The sequence below is a fragment of the Benincasa hispida genome, chromosome 4, assembly GCF_027475165.1.
Source record: "Benincasa hispida cultivar pf3 chromosome 4, pf3_genome.v1.1, whole genome shotgun sequence".
Classification (NCBI taxonomy): domain Eukaryota; kingdom Viridiplantae; phylum Streptophyta; class Magnoliopsida; order Cucurbitales; family Cucurbitaceae; genus Benincasa; species Benincasa hispida.
The window spans coordinates 5,241,128-5,247,127 of record NC_143481.1 but is presented as its reverse complement, the minus strand read 5'-3'; positions in this window follow the sequence as shown (position 1 = coordinate 5,247,127).

Here is a 6,000-nt window from a genome sequence, read left to right as displayed (position 1 = left end):
GCCGGAGCTGCATTCTTCAAGTCTTCGGCCCGCTCCCAACTGATCTCTTCGTCGGGGAGATCCTTCCATTTCACTAAGAACTCTGTCAGTTCTCGTCTGGGTCTTCCACTACGGCGCGTACGTTTACCCAAGATTTGTGCAACTTCTTTCTCAGCAAAACTCTTCATCGTGACTGATGGGCGCCTTAGCATGTTCCGCTGTCCATCCTTGGGTTCAGGATGATAGGGCTTCAGGAGGCTCACACCGATGACAGGATGAATCTTCATCCATGAGGGTAACTGAACCCTATATGAGGTTCTCCCGACCTTCTCAATTACCACCACTGGACCTTCATATTTCCTTACTAGCCGTTGGTCTCTCTGGCCTCGGAACCGAAACTGTCCCGGTCGTAGCTTGATCAGGACCTTGTCCCCAGCTTGAAACTCAAGGGCCCTCTGCTTCTTACCAACCCATTTCTTCCCCCTCCTTGATGCTCTTTCTAGGTAGGCGCGAGCTATCTCAGGGGTTTTGCTCCACTCTTTAGTGAAGTTATGTGCCTGAGGACTTTTGCCTGCATAAGGGTGGTCCACCAAGTGTGGCCTGAGTGGCTGTCTGTCGCACACTTCGAGGGCCGCCTTTCCGATCGCGGAACTCTGCTGGCTATTGAAGCTAAGCTGAGCCATACCTAACAACTCGTCTGACTGTTTCCGACGCTCAGCCAATTCGGGCGGGGCCATCTGATATGCCTTCCTGGCAGGCGGCTTTGCCCCTGGCAACAACTCAACCTCATGGTCAATCCCCATTCGTGGGGGTAGGGACTTGGGCAAGCTTTTCGGCATGACGTCCCGATACTCTTCCAAGACAAATAGATCGTCTTGGGGGATCTCCTCTTCAGTGGACTCAACCGATTCTACTGGGATGGTCATGAACGTGGGTTCATTGTGGGCCGGGCCCCTCTTCAATTGGAGGGCTGAGATCATTCTCACTCCATTTGGCCGCTTGATACTGGCTTGGACTACGGTCGGTGTAGATCCGGTAATGACTAAGCATTTGGCGAGGGGCACTGGTATGACTTTATGTTCAAGTAGGAATTCCATCCCCAGTACCACATCGAAATCATCCATCTTGACAATCACGAAGTCGACGAGGCCCTTCTAGTCTCCTAACTTTACCGGAGTTCTCTTCGCTATCCCCGAAATCGGAAGGGCTGCGGAATTCACAGCTTTCATCTTTCCTGCATCTCTTTCCCAATTCAAGTTCAGGCGGCGAGCTTCCGTTTTCGCCATGAAGTTATGGGTAGCCCCAGAGTCAACCATAGTGGTTTTGGCCGATCTTTGGTTGACCCAAGCGTCCACATACATGAGACCTTTCTCTAGTGGCTCCGTCGCCTTTCCCATATTCTTCTGGAGTGCAGACAGGAATTTCAATGCCCCCATCCTGGGATTCTCAATTTCTGCCGCTGGCTCGGTTACCGTCTCCTCTAGTTCAGCCTCGTCTCCGGAGGTAGAGGCTAATGTGGCTTGAAAAGCATTGAACACAGTTTGATTTGGACATTCATGCGCCCTGTGTGGCCCTCTACATATGAAACAAGACAGGGGGCGATTGTAATTGTTATGCTGTTGTGGCGGCCCCCGCCAGTTGTTTCCTGATCTCGGTTGGGATGATTTACGGTCCCCCTCTGTGTTCTTGTCTCCTCCCTCAGGCCTGGGAGGGCTGGAACGGCTGTTTCTGTTTTCCTCATTTGAGGAAGTTGATTGCTTCCTCACATCTTGTGAGTCAGTACTAAGGTCGTATAGTCGTTCAGCTGCCGCATAGGCAGAGGGGAGATTCTGCACTCTCTGTTCATATAGTTTTGCTTTCGCCCACGGTTTCAGCCCCTCCACAAAGCAAAAGACCTTGTCTTTTTCGGACATATCTCGTATGTCCAACATGAGTCCTGCAAACTGTTTTACGTAGTCCCTGATGTTACTTGTTTGCTTTAGCTCTCTGAGTTTTCGTCGAGCCAAGATCTCAACATTTTCAGGGAAGAACTGCGAACGAAGTTCTTGTTTCAATCTATCCCAAGTATCAATAGTGCAACGTCCTTCCTGTATGTCTGTAAATCGTGATCTCCACCACAGTTTTGCATCTTCAATTAGATGCATCGTTGCTATTGTGACTTTCGACTCTTCAGTCACTGTGTTCGTCGCCTTGAAGTATTGCTCAAGGTCGAAGATAAAATTTTCCAGGGCTTTCGCTTCTCGCACCCCACAGAAGGGTTTCGGTTCTGGGATTTTTATTCGGCTTACTGCCACTGCGCCCCCAGGTGGGGCTTGGTTCCCTACCGCTCGGATGGTGAGATTCACCCTAGCACTCACATCCGCTATCTCGGCTCTGACGACATCCAGGGCCGATCGAAAGTCTTCAGATAGGTCGGTTACCATCTGAAGTATTGCTTTTTGGGAGCTGTCCAGCTCTTCGACATGCTCCTCTATGTGGGCAACAGAACCCGAGGAGCTATCGCCTCGTTCAAAGTTGCTGGACCGTACTGTTTTGGTCTCGAGGGTCTCTACCCTCATCATCAATTCTCTGACGGGTAATCCGTCTAGGCGGCCTACCACCGCATCAATTCCATCGGCTTTCTCGGCAACTTCTTGTAGCCGAGTCTCAAGGAAACGAACATTATCTGGGACCTCTCTCAGGTAGAGCATTTGCTCTTCCATCTCTACCCATCTGTCCACATAGGACTTGTTCAGGTTCTTCGTCGCCGACATGATCACTGATCTTCCTTCTATAAGCCAACCTAGCTCTGATACCAACTGTCACAATCGCTTTTTCGGAAGCTTCTCTTAGCGATTGTGCGGCACTTGTTCCCGCTCACGAACAAGCAGCCAACTCGATTACGGACTGCCGATGGCACACCGAGTGCCTCTTGCAACCTCCACCCCCGTTTTAGGGAAAACGGTTTTAGAAAACGGGTTTAGAGAAAAGGTTTTCGTAAGAAGATTTGTGAGTGTGAATAAAGAAAGAAAGATTGTAGTAGACTAGAAAGCAATAAGCAACAACAACGGCTTTATAGAGTACTACTCCGGGTATGAGGAAATGATGGTTAGTCTTATCCCCATATAGTGCATTCTGAACAAAAAGCCAACTGGCGCCCTTGCATATGCAAAAGGGCGAGTGGTCACTTACAATGAAAATGTAAAGAAAGCAAGCTAACTAAACTAATACAATACAGGACATGAAAATATGCTAGAAGGGGGTTGGATTGAGCATGCGGCCATGGGCAACAGGCCCTGGACAAGCATGACCGTTACACTGAGCTTGGAGAACCATGCAAAGGGTTTTGCTTGAGGCCATACAGTGCCTTGTGTAGCAGTAATACGTGATCATGGTGTTTTTCACTGATGAAACCAGGAGGTTGCTTGTATACTTCCTCAGATAGATCACCATTGAAGAAGGCATTATGGACATCAAGTTGCCTAAGGATCCAGTCTTTAGACAAAGCTATTAATAGAACAAGTCGAATGGTGGTAGGCTTGACTACTGAACTGAAGGTCTCAAAGTAATCGATACCATAGTCGTGGTTGAAGCCTTGAGCGACCAAACGAGCTTTGTATTGAACAATCTCACCAGATGAAGTTTATTTGAGTCTAAACACCCATTTGCTGCCAATGACTTTGCGATCCTGGGGCAGAGTTGTAAGAGACCATGCATTATTTCTGATGAGTGCTTCATATTCCTCAAGCATTGCTTGTTTCCAGCTTGGATAAGATCTTGGTTCTGTTTTATCCAAGTCAGTAACCTTGAACAGCCATGCCTTTGGTTTGAAGATTCCCATCTTAAATCGTGTGTTCATGGGGTGGTTATTGGTTGTGAGAGGTAGGGTGGTGTTGGTTCAGAGGTGGTGGGGATGGGGTGTGGGGAAGTAGGGAAAGTAGATATAGGTGGTGGTGAGGGAGAGGGAATAGTAGGGGCTGGTGGATTGGTTGGTGGTTCAGGTGATTGGTTGGGAGGTGTAGATGAATGTGTGGGATGGAGGGAGGATATTGGTGTAGAAGGATGCAGGTGAGGGGAATGATGGTGATGAACTTTGTTGCTATCGGAATTGGTAGAAACTTAATGTGGGGAAGAAGAACCGAATAGAATAGGAATGGAAAAAACTTGTGAGGAAGAGGGTGAGGGAGAAGTGACTGAGGGATGGTTATCAAGAAAAGGAAAGGCATTTTCATTGAAGATGGCATGCCTAGACATAAATTCGACCGATTGTGCAATGGAGGCAAATATACTCTTTATGCAGAGATGAATAGCCTAAGAATACGCACGGGTGTGATCTATATTGGAGTTTGTTTTCATTAAACAGTCGAAGGAAAGGGGAGCAAGTGTAGCCGAAGACTTTTAGGAGTTGTTTGGAGTACAACGTTTCATAGGGTGACTTATTGCCAAGAAGAGGCGTAGGTAGACGATTGATAAGATAGGTGGCAGTGTGGAAGGCGAAAGACTAGAAGATTTGTGGGACAGAGAAGTGAGCAGGCATGGCTAGACCAAATTCAACGACATGCCTATTCTTTCGTTCGATAGTGCCGTTTTGTTGAGGTGTGTAAGGACAGGAGAGATGATGGATTATGCCAAGTTTGTCTAGTGTGGGAGAGAGAGCTTTGAACTCCCATCCTCTATCAGTTTGGATTGATTTGATGGTGATGGAAATTTGATTCGAAATCATAGCTTGAAATTTAAGAAAACATGGCAGAAATTCAGATTTAGTTTTCATTGTATGGATCCAAGTGAAATGAGAGAAAACATCGATAAAAAGCAAGAAAAATCTATATCTATTAATTGAATTGATTGGGGAAAGACCCCATACATCGACTTACACTAAGTTGAAGAGAGAGGGTGGACGAGAATTAGACGTTTGAAAAGGTAAACGATGGCTCTTGGCCATTTGACAATATTCACAAACTGATACATTGGACTTATTTTTGTACTTCAGTTTGCATTTAGATAACACATAGTGAACTACTGGAGGAGAGGGATGTCCTACGTGACGGTGCCATAAGGAGAAATCCGTGAGCACTAAAATGAAAGAAGTTGGATGAGATGAGGGATGAACTGATCGTGTAGTCGATGGATTGACAGAGAGCTTGTATAGGCCACGATCAAGTGTGCCACGGAGGAGTGAACTCTTGGTTTGAAGGTCCTTCACAACAAAGGATTCACGAAAAAATTCGACATAAGCATTTTATCATAACACAAACGATCGATGCTAATTAAATTTCGAGATATCGAGGGTGTGTGAAGAACAGAGTGAAGATGAATAGGAGTGTGCGATATAGATGAAAGGAAAGAAGAAGAACAGTGTGAGAGATGGGAAGGGGCTTACCATTTCCTACGACAACTTGTTCACCACCATAATAAGGGACAGATTGTTGGATGTTGGAAAGGTCATGGGTCATGTGATGAGTGGTGCCGGAATCCATATACCAGCCTTCATTAGGGTGATTGGTTGTTGGAGCATAGGGTAGTAATGTAGGACAGCGGTTGTGGTGGGATTGGTGTGGCTTGAGCAAAATAAGCTTGAGGATGTTGGATAGTTCTATATTTTGGATTGTCAATGTTGTAGTAGGACAAAGCTGTATGGCCAAACTTGTTACAGATTTGGCATTGCAGGCGATTTGAGGATTGGGATGGTTGATGGGTTGTTGGTCGTGGAGCTCGGGTGGATGGTCGATGAGGTGTATAGTTTGTAGCAGGCATATCAGAGAAATGAGGGTTAGAGAGAATACCTGGAAGAGCTTGAGAAGGTCAGAAAGATGACCTGGTAGGTTGCGGCCAGTGAGGACGTCAAGGTTGGAGTGAGAGTTGGGCGACATTGGCTTGTATCTGTTGGAGTTGGTCCATAGTAGACTAGGATTCAAGCCGACAGTCATATGCGATAAGGAGGCTGCAGACATCGAAGATAGATGGGCGATCAGTCCTGTTCTGAATCGAGGTCATGAACGAGCTGTATACAGTGCCAAAGCCTTCAAGGATGTATGCAATGTG